The following is a 27,370-nucleotide window of genomic DNA, read 5'->3' as shown; positions in this document are numbered from 1 at the left end:
GCTATTCTCACCTTCCCTCCCAGGCCACGGTTTGAGAGAGGGCCTTTCCCCCAAGCTTGCCCTTGCCACTGCTGCGGGGGAGGGGTCTCCTGGGGCTCTACCCAGCCCTGAGCCCAGCACAATTTGGGGGAAGGGGGTGGGGGGTGGGGGGGACTGCTGACCCTCCCTCTTTCTGTGAGGAAGGGAGGGAAGAAAAGTTAGTCACAGGCGGCCGAAGTACAGGGGCTCTGGGGTCACCTAATGCACAGCACTGGTTGAGGTTCACTTTTCAGGGCCTCTAGGCCTCATTGAGAGGATTTCCTCTTCCCCCACATCAGGCCAGCAGGAAGCATCAGTTCAGCTGTATCCTCACCCCACCTGTGATGGCAGCAGTAATTGGCAGTGGGTGGCACGCCTACGGGCAATGTGGACTACCAGGCCATCTGGGCTTGGCTCAGTCTCAACTCTGCTGGTTACCAGCCTGGCCACACCCCTCTGAGCCTCAGTTTTCTCCTCTGTGAAATGGGGATGAACACGCACGCGCGCGCGCGCGCGCACCCCCACCCACCCACCCACACACACACACCCCACCCCCCCCCCCCCCCCCCCGCAGGCTGGAGGTGGGAAATAAGTGAAAGTACATGAAATGCCCAGCACAGCGTATGGAGCTGTCGGTGCCAGTAGGGCTTTCTTCCCATCCTCGTGTTTGGGCCTGCCCCGCCCAGCCTGGGCCAGCTCTCCCGCACAGGTTCTGTCCTCTCCCCAGCTATTTCTGTCTCCTGTTCTAAAGGTCAGGGCCCTTCCCGGGATTTGGCTGCTGCCGCCTCTTCTCTTCCTCTAAGCGGTGTCAGTCCCATGCTCCAGGGACAGTGGTCACCCCAGGTGGTTCCCCCTCCCTCACCTTTACCCAGGACTGGCCTGGGCATGCCTAACCCACTTTACACACAGTTTTCCAAGGCTGCCGCTCAGCCTGGAGCATAGCCACTTTTGACTGACTCACTGACCGCAGCCAATGCTCTTGTCGCTCCTTCAGCTCCGGGACTACCAGGGCTCACTGCTGACCACAGGGACTCTTCCCCTGAGTTCCGCCTCCAGGTGATGCCAGGCCCTCCCCAAGGGCTGATGGGCTTTCCCTATGAGGCGGCTTAGGAAAGGACAGGAAGAGACGGCACGCCCACCCCAGTCAGAAATCATCACGGTAAACTGCAGGATCACACGCCGCTCCCCTTCCCACGCTGCCCCCTCTCCTCTGCTGGCGGGAGGCGTGTCATCTGGAAGCCCCCCTCCACCCTGCCCCCGCCTCAGGCAGCCAACAGGTGCTTCTCATCCCCAGCATCTTGCAGACCAGCACCCCTGCGCTGGGGGAGGCGGGAGAGGAGCCGGTGGTTGAGTGATCCGCCCTTGTAACCAGAGCTTCAGCAGCCGGGCGGTGACTAAGGAAGGCTGCGGGGAGGGATGTGGCTTCCTGCCAAGTGCTGCTAAAAAGCCTCCGGGAGACTCATGCTCGCCAGTCCCCGCAAGCACCCCATGGGATGTGACCGACCCCCCAACCGTAGGCTCGCAGCTTCCCCGTGTCAGTAGTGCTTCACATCGCCATTTCATGCAGCCCTGACGACAGGCCCCCCTCAGAGAGAGGACCGGTTGTCATTCCCATTTTACAGAGAATGCGACTGAGGTCCGAGTTCCCCCAGTGTCCAGTCCCACTGCGCCTGTTCTTCATTTTCACAGACGAGGTCCTTCAAGGGATCACAGTGCGTCCTGACCGAGAGGCAGGGGTCCGGGGCTGACGCTCCCCACCCCCACCCTAGGTATGACCTCACCTGAGGGCCCAGGAGGAAAGGTGAGAGGATGGGGCTGCCCAAGGCCTGCACTGGGACAGGGATGCTGACAAGCACAAAGGGGAGCTTATCAGGGGTGGTGGAGAAGGAGAAGGGGTTGCCTGGTGGCCCAAACCCAAGAAATGCAGAAAAGAGAAAGAGGCAGCCTCTGGACCTGGGGGAGGGGGTTGCGGGGGTGGAGCAGCGGCCACCTCTTCCTCCAGCCTGGCCCCAGCCCATTTCTCCTATTCTTTCTGGCCCCTCGAATCTCCTCCCCCTCCCCTCCATTTATCCCACTCCGGCTGCAGAGTTTCCTGGAGAGGAACAGAGAGAGACACAAAACCAAGATAAATAGAACTGAAGGGGGCTCGGGGAGGAGCATTCCAGAGCTAAAAATAACAGGGTCAGCTGGCTAGAAGTGCTAGGAGGCCTCTGGGCTGACCCACCCCTGCAGGGCGGCCCCTGCCAGCCCCCTACCCATCCCTTAGCTCTCAACTGGGTCTCCAAATCTGAGAAGTCAGGAATGCTAATCTGCTGTCTCCACACTGGCCCCCAGGTGTAGGGCTACAGCCAAGGCAGGCGGGGAGCTCATGGCAGCTAGGCCCTCCCCCTCCATGGTGGCCACTGGAAAGTCTGGGCAGCTCCAGTGGGGCCACAGCTCAGCAGCTGACCCTCCGTCCTGCCTTTTCTATTGTCGTCGTCATCATCATCATTTTGATAACAGAGGAGTTTGCAGTCCTATCAGCAAAGGACAGCTCCTTCAGACCAGGACGGACCTTGTTCTTCCTATAAGCACAACACCCCCGCCCCCTAGAGTGGCACCAGATGCCAACTCTCTCCCCTCCAGCAGCTCAGAGGGATCCACTGCAGCAGCTGAGACCAGTCCTGGAGCAATCACACCTGCCAGAGTTCAGAGCATTCTGGAAGTGTCAGCCCGCTCCGCCGAGGCTGGGACCAGGCAGCCTGTCTTAGCCTGTGTGGGTCCGGGTCCCTGAGGACTCCCCGGGTACAGTTCTGTCCGTCTAGGGGCAGCTGCGTCTCTGCTGAGAAGAGGTCGGGGAGCTGGGGTTGGCCTGATAGCTTAGGCAGGAGAGCCCTTTCCTCATATCCATGATGCCCCTGGAGTGTCCCTGCAGGAGTCTGGACGGTGAGTGGGCGAGTTTCAGGCAACCATGCCTGGCTGCAGTAGCCCCACAGACGTGAGGACGCCCTTTCCTGAAAAGCGGGGAGGGCTTGGACCGGGCTGCACAGCATCAGCCCAGCCCACTGCTCCACCCACGCTGGGGTTTGCTCTTCTCCTGGCCATGGGCAGAGAGGAAACAGAGACTCTTAAATCCAGAGCAAGCAGGGCCGGCTTAGCTGTGACTTAGCCCCGTGGTCTTTAGCCAGCCGGCAGAGGGGTTTTTGAGCGGCTGTGGGAGGTGGCTGCTGTCCTCCTGAGATGCAGGGAGGCTACAGAAAAAAAGGAGTGTTCACAATCGCAGAAACTCAGTCTCCTTTCTGACTGGCTCCTGGGTTGGGGATACCCCAGCATCCTGTCAGCCTCTGCTTGAATACATCCAGTGATGGGAGGCTCACCCAGTGATGGGAGGCCCCTGTGAAAAAGCTCCGGTTATTAGCAATCTCTTCCTTGTCGTGTTGAGCTAGACTCTCCATCCCTGTGCCTCTCACCATCGGGTTCTGCCCTCCGGAGCCACAAAGCTGCTTCCCTTAAGCAGGAAGGCCCTTCAGAGGTAGAGCACTGTCTCTCCAACAACTGGGTCGAGGCACGCTTTCAAATGCGAGAACTGGGGAAAGAATTAGATGATTCAAAATCATGCTGCAGTGTTGATAATAACACTTCCCAACTCTGCTCGTGACCCCGTGTCTCGCGCCATGCACACGGGGGCTCTTTAGGTAGCGGGGTGGAATCGTTTACTGCCCAGCCTGGGTAGACTCTGGAGGAAAGAGTCTCACGTGTCCAATAAATATTGGGTCTTTCTCTGACAGCAGCTGGACACGGCATTGTTTACCAGATTGATTGGATTCCTCAGGCCAGAGACCTGGGTGTCCTGGAGACTCATCTCATTCCCTCCCCACCCCCACCCTGAACACGTCCTCTCAGTTCCCCACCCCACCCTGTACCCCCTCTCCCCGCAGGTCTCATTTCTACCCACTTTTCTCCATCCTCATGGCCAGCACCCTAACCTAAGTTGCCTTTACCTCTCACCTCCTCACTCTCCACTTCCAGATCCACCCCCACCCCCCCCCCCCCAGTTCATTCTCTACCTAGAAGCCAAAGCATGGGTCAGAGCCCATCATTCACCTGGGTAAACCTAACAGTGGTTGTCAATGTGCCTCGATAAAAAACCGAACTCCTCACCATGGGCTATAAGGCCTTCAACACCAGGTTCTGCCCCACCGCCTTGACCATTGGCCTTCCATTGGAGCATGCCAAGTCTTTTCCTGCCACAGGGCCTTTTCACTTGCCAGTCCCTCTCCCTGGAACATCATTCCATTAGCTCTTCACAGGCCTGGCTCGTTTTAACCTTCAGAACTCAGCTCGACTGTTACCTTCTTGGAAAGACCTCCTGTGACTACCCTACTTTAATTACAGCCTCTGTTATAGGGCTTTTTTCATTTAATCTCTGTCACTTACAATGTATTTATTTGCATACTCATTCGTTTATATTATTGTTTGTCTACCACACAAGCATATAAGCTCCATGAGAACAGGAGCCCTGTTTGTCTTGCCCCCTGCTGGACCTGCTGCATCCCACATTGGGCCTGACACGCATGGGCACAGAGGGAATATGTGTTGGATGATAAATAACACCCTTGCCCTTGCCCAGTCTACAGGGATATTTGGAATCCAGCCCTCCTTGGAAACAGAGAGATGGACATGGAAACCACCCAAGGGCCTCCTGAACTCCACCAGAGGAGGATTGGCATTGAAGAAAAATTAGCCAGTTCTCCTGGGTATATCTGTTCACTCATTCACTTAGTAATTCCTTCAGCAAAAACTGAGCACTTCCTGGTAGCCAGAAACCATTCTAGGGACTGAAACTTTAGTGGTGAACCATACTGGCAAAGTCCCTGCTTCAAGGACCGTACACTCACACAATAAACCTTGGGTAATAACCAAGTAAACAACAAAACGATTACAGATGGTGGTAAGGGTACAGCAAAACCGGAAACTAGGTCTTGGGAGTAGAGTTTGAGGGAGGTAGTACGTTAGAGAAGGTGGTCAGGGGAGGTCTGAGGGCTGTGAACACAGGACAGGTCTGTTATGCACGAACTCCCCCTCACACACCCCCATTTTCTCACCAAATATCAAGATGCTATGGGTAGAAAGACAAGACTAGGCGGGAGGGAGCCAATGAAGTGTACCCTTGGCTGGCTGGGTCCCCATAAAAATGACACAGCTAGGTAGCTGTGTCCCTGGGAAGCTCTGTGTCCACTGAGCCCTTTAGAACCTCCCGGCAGCCTCAGACTCATGGGGCCTGTTGCATAAAGGAAAGTGGCAGAGATTCCTCCTGTAGAGCCCAAGGTCAGCACTGCCGGGTCCTCTGTGTTCCATACCCACCTGCCCGATCTGCTTACTTAAAACGAGGGGTGGCTGCAAACCGATGCCCTCATAGGTAGACCTGTCTTATGGTTCAGGAAACGGGGCTCCACCCTGACGCGGTTAGCAAAAGGAACTCTGCAGGGAGTAAAAACAGAACTGTAATTAAGTGTGTGATACCTGATTTGGACACTAACACGACCGAAACAAGACAAAACAAAATGCTGCCCATCCAGGTGACGAAGTTCAACCAGTTGCGGGGCCAGCACACTCTGTCTGGGCACCGGCTCCTTCAGGTTGCGTGCAACTAGGGGGCAGTCTGTATTTGAGTGGAGCCCCCTTGTATTTCTTGTTTCCCGTACTTTCTTATCTCTTCCCCTTTCGGCAAATGTGATCTAGTCCTCGGTGGGCTCTGGGGCGGGGGTAGAAGCTACACAAGAATGGTAGGAAGGCGTTCTCTTCCAGAACAGTTCATGTCCCTATTTTCTGTCTTGGGGAGCACAGTCCCGCCTACCTGCTGCCCTGGGAGATGTCCTGGACGCTTCCACTTCATCATCCTTTCACTCAAGCACCAGATACAGTCACTTCTTAAAGAGCTCTGATCTCCTCCCCACCTCCTGCTGGTGCCCTAGGTCAGGCCATTGTCCCTCTGCTGGATTGCTGTATAAACCTCCCCTTAACCTTGCATCCACCTAACCTAACCATCCCCTCACCTCCACCACCTCAACCCTCCTCCACGGGCCCTCCACAGGCACAGCCATCTTTCGAACACACATCTGGCCTCGCCCTTTCTCACCGAGGGCCCACAGGCCTCCGAGCGCCTGGCTTGTCCCCCTCCCCATTCCTGACCCCGCCTGTCTGGCTCCCGTGGCAGCCCCTCCTTCCACGCTGGATTAGATGAAGCATGAGCTTCCAGAGGTTCGCACAGCACCTCCCTGGACCCCATCTCCCCCGAGGAGGGCAGCACGGTGCCCAGAACATGGTGGCGACGCACCGGGCCAAGGCGACCTGTCAGATCTTTCCTCCTCAGCGAGCCGGGTAACCACGTGGAGGCAGCCGAGGCCCCGCGGAAGGAGCCAGCAAGCCAGGCCAGGCAGCAGCTGGCGTCGCCATGGAAACCGTGCGCAGCGCCACCCGGGGCCTGGCCTTTTCACTCTGCCTCTTTGGCCGGCTTCCTCAGCCACCCTGAAACCCATTCACCCAGGCGAGCCGGGGCCTCGCCCCTGCCCCCCACCGGCCCGCCCTTCTGTCCGCTCCGGCCGGCTCTTCCTCCCCCACCCCTTCCTCCCCCTCCTCTTCCTCCCCGCCACCCTCCCTTCGGCAGCCTTTGCCAAAGCGCTGGGAGGGGAGAGCTGGGCCAACGCAGGACTCAGATTTTCAATTCTAAGCAGATTTCCCCTGCACAGGCAGAGAGCCCTTTCATGCATTTTTTCCCCCTATTATCATAAACGCAGGAACTTGCATTAGGATGAATGAGCAGAAACTCCTGTCTTTGTCAGAGCCTTGGCAGAACGCCAGGCGTAGAATGACCTAAAACATTCAGAACTAAATGGAGCTGGAGAGGGGGTGGAGATCCCTCGCCAGTGAGAAATGCAATAGTGGGGGGCGGGGGGGGCCCTTGTTTCTAATTATAATGATAGTATTTGCTGTGTGCCCAGACACCCGGCTCGGCCTTTTGCACAGCTTCTTGTTTAATCTCCCCAAATTCCTATGTCCTATATATGCACGCCCCACCCTCACCCCCACCCATTTTTATAGATGTTGAAACAGAATCAAGGCCCTAGATCACACAGCAAATGACTGATGGAGTGGGATTTGAACCCTTCAGACTCTGGAGCCTGGACCACAGCTTCAAGGTCACCTTCCTGTGGGCTGATTCAGGGCACTGCCACCAGTTCCCATCACCCAGGCCCCCTAACCTCCCACCCCACCCCACCGCCCGCCCTCATTTCCATTTGTCAGTGTGATTTTGCAAAGCAGACGGATTCATCTGCTTGATGCCCCCAAATCAGATAAAGACGGGAGACCCCTGGGCGGGGGTGGGGTGTCTTCCAGACCCAGTCCAGGCACTTTTGTGCTGCCTGCAGGGCAGAGCCCTGGCTCTACCAACATTCACATCACATTGTCTCCAGAGCGCAGACTCTGAGATGGGGCAAGTGCTCAGTGAATGTTTATTGCGCGGGCATTGAAGGGCCCCCATATCCCGCCCCCCCCCCCCCCCCCCGGCAGATCCAGGTCCACCTTTCCCCACCCTCTTTGTGCCCTGGAGCCTGACCTCTAAGGACTGTGTCGGGGAACTCTTGCTCTCTGGCTTCTGCTTGGATTCAGCCAACGGGATGCTGCAGCCAGAGGGGAGAAGCAGGAGGAGAAAGAGGTGGGGGTCTTTATTCTCCGCTCACTTCCCTGCCGGGCCAGGGGTTGGCGGTGGCCGCTTTCCTCTGCTACAGGCCTCAGCTCCCGTCCCATCGTCCCCTCCTACAGCTCAGCTCGGTCACACTCCCTCGGGCCCACCCTGTTGTGAGCCCTGGCATGCTTTTTAGTTCTCCTTCCCTTGTCTACAATGTCAGAAATAGTGCTCTCAAGGAGCTGCCCTCCAGCATCCCGTTGGAGCCTGCAATCTTCAGTTTCCTGCAACGGCTCAGTCAAATACAAGCTCCTGCTCTGTGTCATGCCCTCTTGCAGGTGGCAGGAATGCAGCAGTGAACAAAGCAAACAAAAACCCCTTCCCTCCTAGAGCTGGCATAGAGTAAGACAGACAATAAGCAAACGAAATATACCATATCGGGAAGCAATAAGTGCTATGAATGAATGAACAAACGGGTAAAAACTCGACGCGTGCTATCACTTAGACATCACAACTAGACTTTAGAGATGATCTAGTCTAAACCCGTCACTTTGCAAATGAAGGAAAGGAGGCCCAGAGAGGATGCCCAAGGTCACACAATGAATTGTTGGTAAAAGCCGGCCTAGATTCCAGCTGTCCTTGACCCTGTCATGGCTGTGGCCAGAGGGGTGCAGTTCAGCCCATGGAAATGGGGGGTGATGCAAAAGGCTTTTCCCTTCTTGTTCTTTCCCTTCTTTAAGGACAATCTTCCAGAAGCAATAGTGGGGCAGCAGTGAGTTTCCTGGGAGGCTCGGGCAGCAGGGCAGCAAGGAAAGCGTCACCAGCAGGAGTAGTCGGGCGTGCCCCTGTTCCACGTTGGAGGCACCTTGCCACCCACCCGAGCAGAGGGCACTGTGGGCCCTGGAGCCCCCAGGATGCTGGAGCAGGGGTGAGTGCGTGGAGAGGCCTGTGGACCAGGGCACTGGGGGTGCAGAGTGGTGGGAGCTGGAGGAAGGGCTCGCCCTGTGGGCCTGGCTGTTTGGGAAGGGCATGTTCTTCTGTTGCTGACTAAACCCCAGCCCATGTGCAGGGCTTGGCTGGGAACCTGTAACTGCCCTGTCGACTGGGCCGTCCATTTCCCAAGCCCCACAATTCTTCCTGTTCCACCCACTCACCACCTTGGCATGCCCCCAGTGCCCCACTGGGTGGAGGGAAACAGAGGGAACCAAGTCTGAAGTCTGCAATATGCTGTGTACAACTCATGCATTACCTCAAAACGTGATCATCTTTGCAACTATCTATGAGGTGAGTTATTATCCCCATTTCACAGATGGAGAAACAAGCTCATCAGAGTTGTGTGACTTGCCCAGGGCCAGAGAGGGGGAGGATTCAAACCCAGACTTGCCTAACAGGAAAGTCTGGTTTCTTGCCCCACATGCCTCTCAGGCTCCTGCCAGCCCACCCTTCCAATTGGCCCAGAGCATGGGCTGCGGGCCAGGCCCCTCCCCGCTTTCCGCTGTCTCCTCGGCGTTGGCCGCCCCTGGGCCTGCAGCGTCTCGGGTCCATGCCCAGTGTAGCTTCTCTGCCATGTGGGCCTGCACCGGGATCTTGGCCCCAAGGCCAAGCTGGGGTTGCCATGGCAGTGCCCTACCCCTGGACTGCCTTGTGGGCCCCACAAGCCACTGGAATGTCTCAGAAATCCCACCATTCAGGCCAGCATCCAAACCAGCTCTCCCAGACAGCCACTCTCATTATGAGCAACAGGAAAATCTTTTCAGATCGTGTCCTGGTTTTCAGTTTGGAAAACAGATGGCCACCATTGCGAGGCCCCCATACGGCCTTTATTTCCCTTTTCCCTTCCATTCTGTCCTCTCTTTGTCTCTCTGCCCAAGAGCATGTGGTGGTTACAGACACAGACAGAGCCTGAGCTCAAATTTTAGCTTTCCCAGACATTTGACTTTGGACTCGTCCTTGGGTTTGATTTCCTTGTCCTTCACAGGGATGATAACGATCATATCTGCATCCTTGACTTTTACGTGAAATAAAGTGACTTACTGGATCAGAATCTGTCCCCTTCTCAGCAAGGCCTTCCCAACCCTCTCCTCTTAAAATTACAAGCCTGTCCCCACCCCATCACCCCTTCCCTCTTTCCCAGCACACATCACCGTCTTACACACTATTTCAGCTGTTTCCTTTGGTTGTCGACTGTTTTCCCTCCACTAGAATGTAAGCTCCATGAAGGCAGGGATTTTTTTAAAACTCTGTTTCCACGACTTGTCCCCTGTGATTAGAACAGTGTCTGGGGCACAAACACTCAAAAAATTTTTCTTGATCAAATGGATGAATGGGGAAGCGCCAGTGGCCCAGGTATACTGCTAGGCTGTGATTGTGAGGCACCTGGCATGGGGCCTGGCCCCTGGGTGGCTGGAGGTTGGCCGAAGCTATTGTCTGGTTCCTTTCACTTTGCTCTGCCCGCACCCACACCTCAGGCCTCCCAGTGTCACCCTTCAGAAGCTCTGCTGGGAGCCCGCAGAGGGAAGCCTTGGCTGGGACAGACAGCATCGTGACCCAGGAGCCGGCCACTCCAGCTTCTGACCCATCCCACAGGACAGCCCCCAGCTGCCAGGCCCTCCCTCTCCTCCTTTCACCCACGCGGGAGGTTGAGTCAGGACAGAAGACTGGAACAGTGGCCTCAGGCCACCCTCTCACTGCTCAGTCACCCAGCTCTGCCCGGGGCTGCCGCAAGAAGGAGCCCCAGGCACAGGGCAGGCTGAGAGCTGTGCAGGCAGTTCCACGCAGGGGACCTGGGGACAAGGAGCTGCCCTTCCTGACTGGGGTCCCTCTGCAGGCAGCTGGCGGGCTGTGCGCTCCCCGGGGCCACCTCCTCCACAGGGCCACTTTCACTTTCTATTCTCTCCACCAAAGCAGGAGCGGCCAGGCCCGGGGCAGCAGCATCAGCTCGTGGAGATGGAGCGAGGGCTGGGGGGTCAGAAAGACTGGCCCCGGGGGAGAAAGGGGGCTCAGCCGCTTCCTGTGCCCGTACTCCTGAGAGTAAATCCCAACTAAGGATTCCTCCTCCGTCAGGGATACTTTCCAGAGCACCATCGAGATCATGATCTTACTGGATCCACACTCTGGGGCAGGGGGGATGGAGAAGACAGGAGTGAAAAATCAAAAGCAGGGAATGTCCTCCAGGCTCAGAGGTGACCGAAGCCACAGAACCAGGACACGAAGAACACCTTGTACCGTTTCCATTTTGCCACATTTCCTCACTTTAACCGGAGGTCCACCTTTGAACTCGTTTCCCGGCTCGATCCCTGTCCACCTAGGAGGAAACTGAGGCATGTTGGCCTGGCAGGACCTGGAGTGGAAACGGGGCTGGCGCCTCCCAGATGCGCCTGAGGGAAAGGAATTCTCCACTTCTGGATTCCCCAGCAGAGCCAAATGTGTCTCAAGAGAGAAAGTGACCTCTGGAAGCGGGGGCCACCCAGAGCATCAGTAACTCTAGAAGAGAAATTGTGTTCATTCTCATTTTCTAGACAGTAAATAACTGGCCTAAAGGTGCACAGCTAGCAACCGAGGGGGGGGAATTCTCAGCCAGGTCTGGACTACTCCAAAGCCTTCCTGCTGGTCTCGGGGCGGTAGCTACCCCTGTAGCCCGCATCCGTAGGCCCTGCTCAGGGACACTCCCGCAGGCCCTGTTCCTTTACCTGACGGAGTCTCTCCAAGCCTGCCCTTTGAGGTCTTGTGTTCCCTTTCGGGCCTGCCCCTCATCTGCGCACTCATGGATTAAACGTTACTAAGTACCACTTGTCCCGGACACTGTTCTAGGGACTGGGGACACAGCGGGGTCACACAAAACAGAAACAGCCTTTGCTGTCAGGAAGCTTTTATGGGGACTTCCCTGGTGGCTTAGTGGTTAGGATTCCGGGTTGTCATTGTGGTGGCCCCCGTTCAGTCTCTGGTTGGGGAGGATCCCGCAAACCACGCAGTGCAGCCAAAAGAGAAAAACAAAAAAATCTATAGAAGAAGGCTTTATGGAGGGAGGAGTAGACAGACAAAAAATATGTAAACAGACAGAAAGATAAATGCAGGTAGCAGTAAATGCCATGAAGGCAATAAAGCAGAGGAAGTCATGGAGAACGAGGGGCAGTAGGACGGTCAGGGTCAGTCTCTCTGAGGAGGTGAGGGACATTTACGCAGAGATTAGGGGAGCCAGGCAAAGATGGGGGTGGGGACGAAAGCTCTAAGCCCAAAGTAGGGCTGCCTGCCCAGGACAGCCCCTGTTCACACATGTTGTCCTGGTGTCATTTTTAATAGTGAAATTTAATTTCATTGTCAAGAGTGACACGTTTGGAAGATGTTCCTCATGAGGGGTTGAATTTAGTCTCAGTGCGGCGGGAAGCCATTGGAGGAAATCATGTGATTGATGTCTTGAAAAGATCTCACTGGGGCAAATTAGGGGGGCAATAGGGCAGAAGAGCCAGGCCAGGGGCGGCTGCGGCCACCCAGGCGTACGGTCATGTGCCCTCGCGCTAGATTCCAGTGGGGGGTCTTAGGGAGCAGAGAAGGAGCCCAGGGATCACCCCCGCTTCCCCCAGCCAGCCCTGGCCATTTCTGAGACGACCCTCAGCGCCAGGGACCTCTCCTCACCTTTCCATCATCTGTGCCGGCGGAGCCCAGCCAGCCCCTGCCTCCCTCCCACCTGCATCCAGCCCCTCCCAGGCCCGGCAAGGCTAGCCCCCCACCAGCCAGGCCCACCCCACCTCCCTGCAGGAAGCCGGCTGGCAGCCCTGCTGCTTGACCTTGAGTTGTAGGTCTGGCATTTCCAAAGTCAAAGTGAGTCACTTCCTCCCTGGGGCCTCCCCCTGAGCGGGCAGCTGGCGGCCGCTCCCTGCCCCCTCGCTGGCCAGGGCTGGCGCTGGCACAATGCGCTCTGCATGCTAGATGCTCCCACCCGAACCTCCGCCCCAGGCTCATTTGTCACCCGCTGCTGACTCAGCACTTCTGGGGAAGGCTTTCCTTTTGCCTTAGAGAAGGAGGCCCTGAAATAAGGCGGCTCCGGCTCTCCCTTCCCTTCCCTCTAGGACATGTGTGCGCGGGGGTGTCTGTGCCTCTGTGTGCCCGTGTATGTGAGTCTGAGTGTCACTGGGTCTGTGTGTGTCTCTGATGTGTGCCAACATGAGTGTGCATTTCTGGGTCTGTGTGTGTCTTCTAGGTGTGTGTTTGTGTGTATGTGTGTGTATCCTACAGGTCCTTGTATATGTCTGTGGGTGTGTGTCGGACTCGTGTGTGTGTGTGTGTGTGTGTGTGTGTGTGTGTGTGTGTGTGTGTCCGTCTGTCTGTCTGTCTGGGTGAGTGTGGGGAGGGGGCTTCCCCATCACATTGCGGGCCTTTCCCCTCCTCTCTCCTTCAGGCCCAGCATCCTCCCCTCAGACCTCACCCTGACTCCTGAAATGACCCTCACCTTACCTCCCCTGGTCCCCTCAGCCCCATCTGTTGCCTGCACCCTCTAGCTTCTGTCCTCTAAACACAGGAACTCAGGGATTACAAGCATGAGCTCTGGAATCAGACAGATCTAGGTTTCAGCCTTGGCTCTGCACTTGTCGGCTGCGTGACCTTGACTGAGATTCTTACCTTTTCTGAGCCTCAGTTTCCTCACTTATAAAGTAGAAGTGATCATATCTCCCTAAAAGAGATAAATAGTCTCGTGATGGAGCCTGGCATACGGCATGCTGCAAAGGGTACCTGCTATTTCTTCCTAAAGCAACTGGCCCAGTGTCAGGCACACAGCCAGGGTCTAATGAACAGTAGTCAAGAACAAAAGCACAGAGAGGCAGTCTCCTTGGCCACTGGGGAAGGGAAGGGTGTGGGAGACGGTGACCTGGATTGGGAGCTGGGCAGGAGCTGTGTGCATGACAGCTAAAGCAAGGAAAGACAAGTGGTGACCTGATTTAGTGCTGCCGGGGGCAGCCAAGGAAGCAAGGGAGGAAATCGCAGGCCAGGGCCTTGGAGCTGCCCTGCCCTGATCTTCCCCAAACTGAGTGCTACTTGACACCCAGCGCCAGCAAGCCTCCAAGGGGAGCAGCAGAACCCCTCCCCACACCCCACCCCCAGAGCAGCCCTCCTCTTGTGTCCCTGGGAGACCGCTCACATGCATTTGTTTAGATCTTCTTAACAACCCTGTGAAGGAGATTCTTGCATCCCCATTTTGCAGCTGGGAAAACTGAGACTCTAGGAGGTTAAGTTCCAAGATCACAGTGCTGACCTGTGGCAGAGAGAACCCTGGCATTCCAATTCCCAGTCCAGTACTCCCTGGATGTCTACACCATCTGCCCTCTTCCCGCACACACAGATATACACCAGCTCACACTTCGAGGGCCCTCCCTCCCCACCCTCAAGCACCCAGCTACGCTGGTACCACGCTCTCCCTAGCACTAGCTCCTGCAGCAAATTCCTCCCAGGGCCAGCCAGTTCCTGCTCCCCTTTGTTAAAGGTAGACTTTCTTCAGAAAGGTGAGTATTTATTGTCTCAAGGCCTGCAGTGTGGATCCTCTCTCCATCTTATTGCTGTGTCCAGCAGGAAAAAGGAAAACCAGTTTGGGATCGGGACACTGGGCCTGCTTCCGGTGGCAGGGGAGCCCGGGGCAGGCAGCCCCACACTTCAGAGTTGCTGCCTAGGCTTGGTCCTGGAATCAGAGGGTAAGAGGTGGAACCAGCTGGTGGGCAACCCAGGGATCCAGGCAGTGAGAGTAGTGAAAGAGTGGGGGCTTGGAGGGCAAGGGACCCCAGTTCATGCCTCTGGGGTCATGAACTCACAGTTAACTAGCTGCGTGGTCTCGAGCAAGTCACTACCCCTCTCTGGGCCTGAGTGCTCACAGCTGTGAAATGAGGGAGGTTGCTCTCAGGTTCCTTCCAGCTCACACACAGCCCCAGAGGCTACTAGACCTCCGTCATGGCTAGGTCAATGCTATCAGATGCTACCAAAGACGTAGATACCAGGAGACACGACCACCACCACACTCTGCCCCTGCACTGCCTCCTACTTTCCCTGGGAAAGCAGCAGACAACGGGCCATGTGGGCAGAAGGAGACAGCATTAGGGGTCTGGGTACCTGGAGATGGGACTTACAAAAAGCCCAAAGGAGAAACGAGCACCAGAGAGCTTCTTTTGCTCCTGACTGGCCCTTCCTGCTCCAGGGAATCCAGCACCAAGATGGAGACGGGACGCCAGTTCTCTGCTCAGCTCAGGCCTGCATCTGTAGGTGAGGCCAGGAGTCATTTCCGCTTTGGGGGCCTGTGACTCGTGGGGAGAAAAGGGATGATAAGCATCTCCAGCCTTCCTGATTCACAGGGTTATCCGAGCATGAGGCAGGTCCCCTTGCAAAGCAGACATGCCCATTTCTGTCCAGACACAGTTCGGGCGGGCAGTGGGCGGCTGCAGCCTGTCCTTACATGGGGCTGAAGGGGCCCAGCCACCCAGTGACTCACTCACTTACCCAGCCAGCTAAAACCCAGGCCCCACCCTTCCCTTCTTCTGCTATCCACAAAAGCCCCTTAACATAGCAGTCTCGTCACATGGAGACTAAGGTAGGGAAAGGTTGGCAGATGACAACCAAAGGCAAAATAACCAAGAAGTCATGTGATCACTTACCCAACTCAGGATCCACCTACCTCTGAGCTTCCTGGTGTGTGATTTTATTAACCAACCCCTTACTATTTAAGTTGTTTGAGTTAAGTATTTTATTTTTGCCATATTCTTGCAGCCCAGAGCAGCCCACTCACCACTGCCCCCGCCCAGTACGAACCTGGTGGGCCTCCTGGGAGTGTTATCCTTATCTCAGACACTCTGCTAGTAACAGGGCTCCTTGCCTATCCTAGAGGTGCCTGAGATTCCGGGGGGGATCAGAGGAACAGATGTGGTAGCCTGATGAAGGTGGTGACTTTTAGGACTGCAGGTCTGGCCGAGGGTGTATTAGGAAGTAGAACATGGAGAGAGGACCTCAGCAGGAAAATTGACACATTCCAGCTGTCAGGGGTTGAAGACCCTGCAGAGTGAAGAACTGACATCCCCAGAGCAATTGTGGCTTGAGACCCACTAGTGGATCATGAAATCAGTTTCGTGGATTGCACCCAGAATTTTTTTAAAAAAGAATAGAAAGGAAAAACATAAGCGTGGGTTACATATGGGAAAAAGGAAAGTATAGTTTCCGTACAGCTTGTTTCAGTGTATATAAACACTCATCTGAGTAACGGGTTGAGATGCGAAATGCATTTCTCACCGAGGGTGTTGGTTTTGAAAGTTTGGAAGCCACTGCTCTGGAAACAAAGGCGTGGAGCCCATAGGGCGCCCTTTGTGTGTATGAGGGGCAGGGGTCTCTTTGTCCTGACGTTTGGGTCCAGCCTCCCCAGGTGTCTGGGGGGGGAGCAGTTGACCCCCACTTTCCTGAGCATAGAAGGAGCCATCCCCTTTGCACCACCCTGTGCTCTTTTTGCTGCTTTCCTTAGCAGGAGGGGAGGGGTAGGGCTTTTACTCAGATTCTCCATCTCCAGAATGTTTTCACGTTTCCCAAGGAACTCCACTGGGCAAGTTGGTCAAGATCTTTGGATACAAGGTCATTTCAGAGCCTTCTCAGCGGCAAGCGCCAGCCTATCCCCTTCCTTGTCCTGAGAACCCGTTGAGAGGCAGAGGCCAGCCACCGAGGAGGTCAGGAGGTCTGGCCCCTCGGGAAGTCTTTCCTCAGATGCCCTCCCCTCCCACGTCCATAATTTGGCAGAATCTTGAACGTAGTGGGGCGGGACAGAGAAAAAACTAGAAAGCTCAACTTCTGCCACCAGGGCCGGAAGCCCCACTGTGGCCCCAGCTGGTGGTTAGCCCCTGTTTGTCATTTTGCAAATCTGGTCTACCCACCTCCAGTGAAAACTCCCAGCCTCACCCCAGGAAGCCATGACTAATTACAAAACACATTTTCTCTCTTTCTCGTTCTGCTCACTTCCCTGCCCACAGTGCCTCCCCGCACTAGCCCCAGCTCCCTCGCTAGAGGAGGGTTGAATGAACTCTTGGCCTGGCCCCTCCTCGCCAGACTGCACCCTCTGGGGTTCTTTCCTCCCACTCGGCTCTCCTTTCACTTTCTAGTCACTCTCACTCTCCCTTGGCTTCTTCCCCTGGAGCCCTGGCCCTCTCTATACGCGGGGGTCACTGCTGAAGCCCTGAGCTGCACCCAATTAGTCAGGTTTTGATTCCACGCCAGTCAACAAATATTTATCCAACGCATTCTGTTCCAGTCTTCAAGTAAGCAATGATGGCGACCTGGGCAAGGTTCCTGCACACACAGCTTCTAGAAGCCTGGTGATACGGAGACACAATCAAATGATTAGAAACAGTGCACTACAGCTTGATCCATGGCGCTAGTGAGGCCATGGAGAGGGACAGCTAAGCCATCCTGGGGCAGCCCGGGAGGGCTCCCTGGAGGGGAAGACGTCTGCACTGAGGCCTGAAGGGCTTGGAGTTGGCCGTTAGCCAGAGGAAGAAAGGGAGGAGTCGTTCCAGGCCAAGGGAACAGCCTGTGAACGGTGGCCTGTTGGTGAGGCTGGCTGGAGTCCACCGAGTAGGGGGTAGTGAGAGGAGCTGGGGTCCCCAAAGGCAGGAAGGAGGCAGATCTAAAAGGACCTTGAGGGCTTCCCTGGTGGCGCAGTGGTTGAGAGTCCGCCTGCCGATGCAGGGGACACGGGTTCGTGCCCCGGTCCGGGAAGATCCCACATGCCGCGGAGTGGCTGGGCCCATGAGCCATGGCCGCTGAGCCTGCACGTCCGGAGCCTGTGCTCCACAACGGGAGAGGCCACAACAGTGAGAGGCCTGCGTACCGCAAAATAAATAAATGAATAAATAAGTATAAATAAAAGGACCTTGAAAGCTTGCTAAGCTATCTGGATTCGGTCCTGAGGGTGATGGGGAGTCACTGAAGGGTCTTAAGCCAGAGTGACATAATTGCACAGACAGCGTTAGAGGGCAAGACTGGACACGGAGAGGTGGGTCAGGATCGGGTAGCTGCAATGAGAGGAAGCAGATGGACGTGAGCCATACTGAGGACGCAGGGTTGATTGGGTACTGGAGGTTGGGGAAAAAAAGCAGGCAGGGGTGACCCACAGTTCCTGCATAAATGGCGGTCCTCTCTGTTCCCTACAGGAGGAAGAGGTTGGTGGCGGGGAGGGTATGGGGGGCTGGATGACAAGGTTCTGGACAGTTTGAATTCCACGTGCCTGCGGGACACTAAGCCATTGGCTACAGTGCTCTGTGCCCCCGAACGGGGGCCTGGGGCAGAGTTCTAGACTGGCCACCACCTATGTGCAGTGGTAATGGAAGGCAAGGTGAGGTGCAGTGTGAGAAGACGTGAAGGTGTGAGGGCCTACAGTAGAGAAGCCACTGGCAGAGGATGACATGACACCAGCAAAGCACAGGAGAAGGAGAGGCAGGAGGACAGCTCAGGGTGGGTCGGGGCAAACCCGATGCTTCAGGAGTGGGATGCGGTCCGGGTGTGGCGCGCTGCTGAGAGGGCGGGAAGAGGAGACCAGCAAAGCTCCCGTGAGATGGAGGGCCATTTTCGTAGTGAGAGCAGTTTCGGTGATGGTGGCAGAGGAGAGGGACAGAGAGCAGTTTGGTTTTGAGGTTGCGGAATGGCAGGTAGGGAAGGGAGCGTCCTGAGGCTAGGCCAGCTCAGCAAGGCCTGACAGGCCCCAAATATCCTCTTAACCTTCCAGTAAAGCGTCATTAAAATGTCTTTACGTTTCTTAAGAGATTATTTCTTATTTTGTGCCCAAACCTGCGACCCCTGGAGGCCACATGGAACTTGACAGGTCCTTGTCCCCCCTCCCCCCATTTCCAGAGCCGGTCCAGAAAGGATTTACGAGTATCACTCAGTCTCTCCTGTTCCCCAGGTTAAACACTCCCATTTCTCTGCATTCTTCTTTCTCTATTCTCAGGCCTGTTTCTGCCACGGGTTGCTCTCTTCTCGCCACAGTCCAGCTTGTTTGCTCTTAGAATCGTGCCCAGATCCGAACACCGCCCACCTGGGTATGTTCTGTCAGCATGCAGGGTGGGACCGTCACCTCCCTCTCTCTAGACGCCATTTTCCGCAAAGCTGCCTCTCCCAGCGTGCACTACCCTCCATCACAGATCTAACTCTAAGACTGGAAAAGAAGCGGAGATTCTTTGAGACCTAGACTAGAGTTCAATGTCTTAATTTGATAGGTACAGAAACTGAGTACCGCTAAGGCCACAGAGGTAGGAATTGGTGGGTGAACAATCAGAACCACCGGCCCATGCGGTGGGCACGGCCAGCCATGGCCCAGGGTAAGAATGTAGCCTTGGTTGTGGTGGCGGCAGCAGCAGCGACTGCGTGTGGCCCGGCAGCCCTCAGGAGCTGTCAGTGGCAGCATATACTGGTAGAAACATTTTGGGGGGGTATCAAAAATAATTCAATCCAAAAAAAATACAGGGCTGTTTATAGATAAATTTTTAAGGTTGTTGTACCAGTGATGGCTAATTATTCCATAATATATTTTCTCCTCTTCTTCTTTTAGCAATAGAACCCCCCAACTTTTAGTGGGGCACATCCTACTCAGTATAAAGGTTACATTTCCAGCGAGGTGTGGCCACGTGATCAAGCTCTGGCCAGTGGGTGTGGGCAAAAGTGATGTGCAGTTTGTGGGTTATGTGCTTGGAGGGAAGGGATCTTCCATTTTCCCTCTCCTCCACTTCCGACGGCTGGCATCTGGACCCGGAAGGTATGGTGTTGAGTCTTCTATCAGCCACATAGGCAAGGGCTTCAAGATAAAGGGAATTTGCCTCCCTGACAAAGCAGAGCCACCCTGTCCGCCACAAACTGCTTAAACACCTACTGAAACTGGAGAGATAACTTCTGGCTCATTTAAGCACCTGTTACTGTGCGTCTTTGTGAAAGAACTGCATCCTAACTAATACAGATGTTCATTTCAACAATGTTTATAAGTTTTTTTTTAATGGAAATGCCTGAATGTCCATCAGAGAGAAAGTAAGTAAGGGAGCCATGGTAACTCCACACAATTAAGTACATGAAGTCATTAAACAAAGAATGAAATAGATGTATGTATAGGAACTGTGTTCCTGGTAAAATATTAAAATGAAAAATGCAAGTGACAGGACAATGTAGAAGATGCTATGGCTTGCTGGGTTTCCGGGGCAAGTCACTTCCTCCCTCTCCTGTAGAAGCTACAGGGGACACATTCTGCCTTGCCTTGGGTGGTGTGGTTTGAGGATGGATGTGCTGTGGCAGCCTTTTTGTTCCACGAGGGAAGATCCTAGAGTTGGTGAAGGGGGGAGGGGAGCAAATACTGAGTGGAGCCTAAAGAGAAAGTCCACCTATCAAAGGACAAAAAAGAGTCAGAGAACCAGGTCTCTGAGGATACTGAGTGGCTGGATCAAGCCTGAATGGAAGTCAGCTTTGGATCTGGAATTGTGCGGTTACTGAGACTTCAAACTCCATTTGTTTATTGGTTTAAGTCAATTTTAGCTAGGTTTTCTTTTGCTTTATAAAGATGACTCATAGGATATTTATTATAGTTTATTAGTAAACAAAATATTTTTAAATCTCAGTTTCCTTAAAAACAGATTAAAGAGGTGATGGTACTTCTAACCATGAAATTCTACGCAGCCAAAATTTAAAAAAAAAACAACAAAACAACTCTGTATGTGTTGATATAAAAAGATATACCCAAGATATTTCATTAAGTGAAAAAAAGTGAAGATTATGTAAAGTGTGCTACCATTTGTGTGAGAAAAAAATAACGTGTAAATGAATATGGTTCTAAAAATGTCTGAAATATCTCTTGGAGGATCCTCAAGAAATTGGTAACAACAAGAACCTAAACAGCTAGGAAACTGAGAAGAGAAGGATGTTTATTTTTCACTGTCTATCCTCCTTTACTCTTTGAATTTTATACCGTGTGTATGTAATACCTGTTCAGAAAATAAAGTTTTAAAAAATTTAAAAAGAAGAAGACTCCTAAGTGATAGAGTGAGCACACGGGAATTTTATAATTGTCACATGTACCTGCAAGTGCGTGCAAGTGTCTAGATGTTCCTAAAAGTCTGGAATGATGTGCACCAAACTGTTAATAGCGGTTACCCCGAGGAAGAGGAGTTGGAACGTGTGTGTGGAGGGGCAGGGGTGTGCAGGCAGCAGGGGATAGCTTATCAACTGGACACTCACCCCGCACTAACATTTCTTGCCAGGCGCTGTTCTACACTTTACACGCATCCATTCACTTAATCCCCATCCCAAGAGCTGATGAAGAGCACCTCCATCACCTCTACTTAATAGATGGGGAAAGAGGCGGAAAGGAGCAGCTAGAGAGGGCAGAGCTGGGATTTGAGCGGAGACAGTTTGGCCTCGGGTGGCCTGTCCTTACACATGGCATTATCCCACCTTTCTGACCCCCTGGGCGGGGCTGCTGGGTCCCAGCCATGCACTGGCACGGGAAAACCCCTTTGTCACGGAACCCTTCACAAAACCACCTGGAGGGCTCCAGGGAATACCACCTGAGTCTCCCACTTTCCCCAGCGCTTAGCTGACAGACGCCACCCCCCTCGCCTTCCCCACCTGGAAAACAGGAAACTGGAAGTTGACAAGCCCCGTGGGACTGCATTTTGTTTCAGCTTTGTTTGCATTCCCCATTTGTCCATACATTGGGAAATGTATAAAGAATTGACAATACCCAGTGCAGATGAGGTTATGAGGAAGAAGGTGCTTTGGTGGGACTGCAAGTGCTTTGAGGGAGACAACTGGATAAAATCCATCCCATTTAGGAAAGGACGTACCCTTAGAACTAGCCATTCCACTTTTAGGAAGGTATCCTACAGAAACATTGAACAAGTATGCTGACTGCAGCATTCCCATAAATTGTAACAGGCTGTGGAATTCTAGGCAGCTGTCAAAAGGAATCGAGTAACTCTGACTTAAGAACAGGCACAGAAAATGTCTGTGGGAGAGTGTTTTATTTTATTTTTTTTTAAAGAAGCCAATTTTTTTTAATTTTAAAGATTGATTTATTTATTTATTGGCTGTGTTGGGTCTTCGTTGCTGCTCGTGGGCTTTCTCTAGTTGAGGCGAGCGGGGTCTACTCTTTGTTGCGGTGCGCGGGCTTCTCATTGCAGTGGCTTCTCTTGTTGCGGAGCACGGGCTCTAGGGCGTGCGGGCTTCAGTAGTTGTGGCTCATGGGCTTAGTTGCACCACGGCATGTGGAATCTTCCCGGACCAGGGCTCGAACCCGTGTCCCCTGCACTGGCAGGCAGATTCTTAACCACTGCGCCACCAGGGAAGTCCTGTGGTATAGTGTTTTAAAAATGAGTTGCAAAATAGTATGTAGACAATAATCCAAGTTTTAAAAAAGCAATAAAACAATGTGTATAGAAAACATGTATATCTATAGAAAATGGTCTGAAAGCGTATATGCCAAAATGACGACAGTAGGAAGCAGAATTCGGGAGGAAATGGGAGGTGAAATAGAACTTTTCATTTTTCATCTGTGTGCTTCAATATCGTCCACATTTTTGTAAGAATATCTTAGCTTTGTAATTAAACTTTTAAAAAATTTGTAGTTAATAGATGAACTTTTCATGGCCCAAGCATCAGTTTGCCAACTGTCCCCTCTCCCTCATCGCCCCCTCCCTTCCACATGCTGTCTCATCTCCTTCTCCCATTTACTATCTTTGGACCTGAGACTCCTGAGCTGGCTGCAAGGCTCCAGAGCCCCTCCAAACCACACACACTAATCCCTGCCTAATCCCGGCTCCCCAGCAGCTCAGACCGGCTGCTGTCTGCTCCTGTGGGAAGTGGGCAGGAGTCCCCTTGCTTTATGCCCATCATGAAAAAGGAAGCAGCTGTGGCCCTTTGGATGCTCAGAACTCCAGGACATGTCAGCCTCTAGAGAGGGGACCCGGCCTCTCCCCGGAGAGCATATTCCTTCCTCTCCTTCCTGAGCTCATCCATTGCAGTCAAAGCATTTTCTAAGAATTGGGCGAGACTCCAGAGATGGTCTTGTCCAAAGGTCTTACTTTGCAGGTGAGAACACTGCATCCAGGCCAAGCCTTTACCATCTGCTTCTTTCCAGATGCCATCCCTTAATTTCAGAGTCTGAACGCTCACTCTTGTTAACTGTTCAGTAAAGGATTTCCATCAGACATAGTGCCGTCTGTATCAGTGCTTCTTAGCCGTGATAGCACAGAGGGATCACCTGGGGAGATTTGCAAACTACTCACACCTGGGCCCTACCCCTTGTGGTTCTGATTTGTTTTAACTGGAGGGCGGCCTGAGCACTGGGATTTTGTTACTCCCTAGGTGTTCCCAGCAGGCAGCCACGGTTGAGAACCACTAGTCAATACGGTATGTTGTGATGTGTGCGTGTGTACATGGGCTGTGTGCATATATAACCCATGCATGGAAACCTATACACACACACAACATGCAAAGATGGATTTCCCAACACACAAAGTAACACATACTGCTGAGGTCACCAGCAAAGCAAGACACCCAAAAAAGTGAGAAAAAAATTTTTAGAATGTGATATTTAAAAATGAGAAGGTCAGCATGGGGAAAATCAGAATCTTCACTGGGTTTCTTTACTTGTTTTCGGATGGGGTTTTTCTTGTACTACACGCAGGGGAAGAAGGCCCACAACGCTTTCCAGACGGGGCCCCAGTCTGGCTCCACACATCCACAAAGAGGGCTGGTTGCCCACAGTCATGCAGCAGGTTTTCTGGTTGAAGTGTCCAGTCCCTCTGTATGCAGCAAACCCTCACCTGGTTACTCCAGGCCAAAGTCCTCAAAGGCAGAGTCCTGGCATGGGGCTGGGGGCCAGAGGGGCCTAAGAAAGCCATGTTCCCAGTCCTCCAGGAGCTCCAGGCCCTGCCCCCACCCCACAGGAATGATGTGACCAAGGAACTGAGCCCCTATACCTGCAGGTGGCCCCAAGGATTGGGGGCTGTGACCTCAGGGTGAGGGGTACACACGTATGAGACGTAAGCACGTAGGCCTGCCTGAAGTAGAGGAGAACTGGCCGACTTCAAGGTCGTTTCCAAATCTCAGTTTGATGAGTCAAGCATACAGAGTGAATCCAAAGGAAGTCCTATGGGGAAGTGATTGGTTGGTTTTCATCTGGGCAATAAGGGAAGGATTCCCGGAGGAGGTAAAAATTTGAACTGTGCCTTGAAGGATGAGCAGGATTTAACAGGGAAAGGAGAGAAAGAAGACAGAGCGGCCCCCACTCCTTCACTCCTCCCGCTTCCCCTCCTTGACCTCAGAGAACCAGGCTCTGCCCCAGGAGCCCTCTGCAGCCTTGAGGACAGAGAGCTCTCAGGGTGGCCTGGGAAGGAGGCAGAGGGTGCCCCCTCACTCCCCTCTTGGAGTATATATCAGCCCCACAAGTGAGCATCCCTCTCTGGACCTGCTGGGCTCAGTCCTGACTCCTCTGACCTGGCTTTGAGGTGCCTAGCCTTCTTCAAACCCCTGCCTCCATCCCTCAATGCATCACAGCTCCAAGTCAAAGCTGGGGGGAAACGCCCTGAGGCCTTCCCTGTAGGCCCTTGGCGCCAAGATCTCAACCTGGAATTGCCTCAGAAGGACCTGGAGAGCTTACAGATATCAGAAGCCAGGACCCCACCCTCACACCTGCAGAGTCTGACCATCTCAGGTGGGTCCTATGTTTTGTGAAGGTTCTTCCAAGGATGCAGATGGCCAGCCAGGATTGAGAAGCAGGGTCAGTGCCCCAAGGTAGGGGAGAGAGGAAGGCAGGCAAGACAGAAGGAGGGGGCGGGGAGGGACAGCTGCCCAGGGGAAAAGTGCAGAGGCGCTGGGACAGGTGGAGGACAAGGCCCAGCAGAGAGGGGATTCTACAGAAAACAAGCGTTCAGTGAGTGGCACTGAATCCTGCCTCTGTTCCCTGGGCTCTCGAGGTGGGGGAGGGGGGCTAGGGACAGCTGTTCACCACCAACCGGGACAGAAAGACACAAAGGCTCCCAAAGAGGGCCTCCTGTTGTCTATGGTCAGTGCTTCCCTGAGAGCAAAGACTTTATCTCATCTGTTCACTGCTGTCTCACCAGCACCTGGCACATAGTAGATGCTGCTGAACGTGATGACTGAATGAACTTTAAATGCCAGCCCGTTTCCTCTACCAGGACTGTCAGGTTTTCTCAGTCTGTGAGTTTCTCATATGGAACAGGGGTTAAGATAGTGCTGCTTGGGAAGAAGGCCTAAATAGACATTTTTTAAAGAAAAGATGCAGATGGCCAACTGGCACATGAAAAGATGCTCAACATCGCTAATTATTAGAGAAACGCAAATCAAAACCACAATGAGGTATCACCTCACACCAGTCAGAAAGGCTATCTTCAAAAAGTCTACAAATAATAAATGCTGATGAGGATGTGGAGAAAAGGGAACCCTCTTGCACTGTTGGTGGGAATGTAAATTGCTGCAGCCACTATGGAGAGCAGTATGGAGGTCACTTAAAAAACTAAAAATAGACTTACTATATGATCCAGCAATCCCACTCCTGGGCATATACCCAGAAAAGACAAAAACTCTAATTCAAAAAGATAAATGCACCCCAATAGTCATAGCAGCACTATTTACAACAGCCAAGATATGGAAACAACCCAAGTGCCCATCAACAGATGATTGGCTTAAGAAGATGTGGTATGTATACAGTGAAATATTACTCTGCCATAAAAAAGAATGAAATATTGCCATTTGCAGCAACATGGATGGACCTAGAGAATATAATGCTTAGTAAAATAAGTCAGACGGAGAAAGACAAATATGTGATATCACTCATATATGGAATCTAAAAAATAGTACAAATGAATCTATATACAAAATAGAAACAGACTCACAGACAGAGAAAACAAATTCATGGTTACCAAAGGGGAGAGGGAGGGGGAGGGACAAATTAGGAGTATGGGATTAACAGATATAAATTGCTATATATAAAATAGATAAGCAACAGGATTTACTGTGTAGCACAGGGAATTATACCCAATATCTTGTAAAAACCTATAATGGCATACAATCTGCAAAAAAATCACTATGCTGTACACCTGAAACTAACACAATATTGTAAATCAACTGTACTTCAGTATTTTCTTTAAAAAGAATCTACTTAAGATACACACGCACACAAAATAGTGGTGCTGGGGAGAACTTTGGGAAGGTGGGGCAGAGAAGGATACTTGGCTTGGGCTCCTTTCCGTCCTCTCACCAACCCCACTTCCTTGGGGTTTTGGAATCTGGATGTAAGGGAGCGGGCTGCAGGTGGCTGCCCACAGCTGCCCTTCCAAACCAGAAGGTTGGAGGAGGAGGAGGGAATGGGGCGGGGGGAAGAGTGAGCAGAGAAGAGGAGTGAGCTAGGAGCTTGAGGTAGCTGCCTGCAGACTGAAAGGTGCCTGATCTGTCCACAGAAAGGCGTGAGGCCAGGGAAGGCACCACGTGGTCTCTGCGCTCCCGGCATCTTACTCCAGAGCCTTAGTAGAGAGGACCCAAAGCCTGTCACTCTGTATCTCACCCCAGGAACATCCGCTCAGGCCTGGAAACACTTTTCCCACAGGTGGCGGGAGCACAGGGCAGCCTGGTCCCAGCCTTAGCGAGTCTGATTTCCCACACATCCTGACCTCCAGAACTCAGCCTCCAACCAGGGCCCATGCATCCCTAACACACACACACACACACACACACACACACACACCAACAACCATCCCAGTCAAACTCTCATCCTGCCCATTGGGTCCCGGCTGTCTCGAGGGATGAGGACAACGCAGGGTTAGTGAGTGGCTTTGTCAGGTGCATTCCTCAAGGCCCACGAGGAAGCTGTCGTGGAGGAGGCACTGGAACAGATAGCCTCTGGCCCCAGCTCCTCTCTGGGGTTGGGGCAGGGTGCTGGTGAGGAGAGCTGGCTGCATGCTGGGCTGTGTGATGCCCTGACACGTGGCCAAGGCCACTGTTACGTGGTCACAGAAGCTGGAGTTGTGAAGTCCCCTCATTTCACAAGCAGAAAACCAGGCCCCACAGTTCTGAGCACAGAACTGGGACTTAAGACCAGCTGCCTACCTTCTGGAGAAGGGCTCCTGTACCAGCCCACCTCAGGGCCTTTCACTGAGCCCTGGGGAGTACCAGTTACCTGACCTGGCACATGTGTTTCTAGAACAGTCTTCTGGAACACCGTATGAATCCATCAACAGGTCTCCCTGTGCCCCTACCTAGCCTAATAACTTAGGACTGGGTCATAGCTCTCCCTTCCCTCCCCAAGGTCTTTGCATCAATATCACTGAGCTGCTTGATTAAAATGCAGATTCCTGAACCCCATCTCGACTTTTCAAATCAGGATGTCTGAGGCTGGAGCCCAGGCATCTGCTTTCTTATCTAGTACCCCTTCCCCAGACCCTCTACAGCTACCTACAACCAGCCCACAAATCTGGCTGATGTGCCTCTAAAATGCAGGTCCAGACCCGTCCTCCAGAGATTTTACTTAAGTTTGGGGGAGGTTGGGCCTGGGAATCTGTATTCTTTGCAAGCATTCCCCGCTGACTCTTGGAAAACACTGCTTCACCATTTGGGGTGAGGTTCCTAATGAACCCCTTGGAGGGGTCGTCAGATTGGCCTGGGCAGTAGTAGCTAATGACC

The 27,370-nt window shown here is 53.4% G+C and overlaps 1 long non-coding RNA gene across 2 annotated transcripts; it reads right to left on the bottom strand.

Moving 5' to 3' along the window:
* Window positions 1-575: 575 nt before the first annotated feature.
* On the bottom strand, window positions 576-15,051 carry LOC109547522 (uncharacterized). 2 transcript variants are annotated; one of them, XR_004525020.2, is made up of 3 exons: window positions 14,794-15,051; window positions 5,362-5,478; window positions 576-3,583 (listed from the first exon to the last, which is right to left on the bottom strand). It is a non-coding gene; the product is annotated as an uncharacterized lncRNA (long non-coding RNA). The 2 variants fall into 2 exon arrangements; XR_004525019.2 differs by having other exon boundaries at window positions 14,777-15,050.
* Between the last annotated feature and the right edge of the window lie 12,319 nt (window positions 15,052-27,370).

The sequence above is a fragment of the Tursiops truncatus genome, chromosome 2, assembly GCF_011762595.2.
Source record: "Tursiops truncatus isolate mTurTru1 chromosome 2, mTurTru1.mat.Y, whole genome shotgun sequence".
Lineage (NCBI taxonomy): Eukaryota > Metazoa > Chordata > Mammalia > Artiodactyla > Delphinidae > Tursiops > Tursiops truncatus.
The sequence above is the reverse complement of the archived record's forward strand: the minus strand, read 5'-3'. Positions and strand labels throughout refer to the sequence as shown.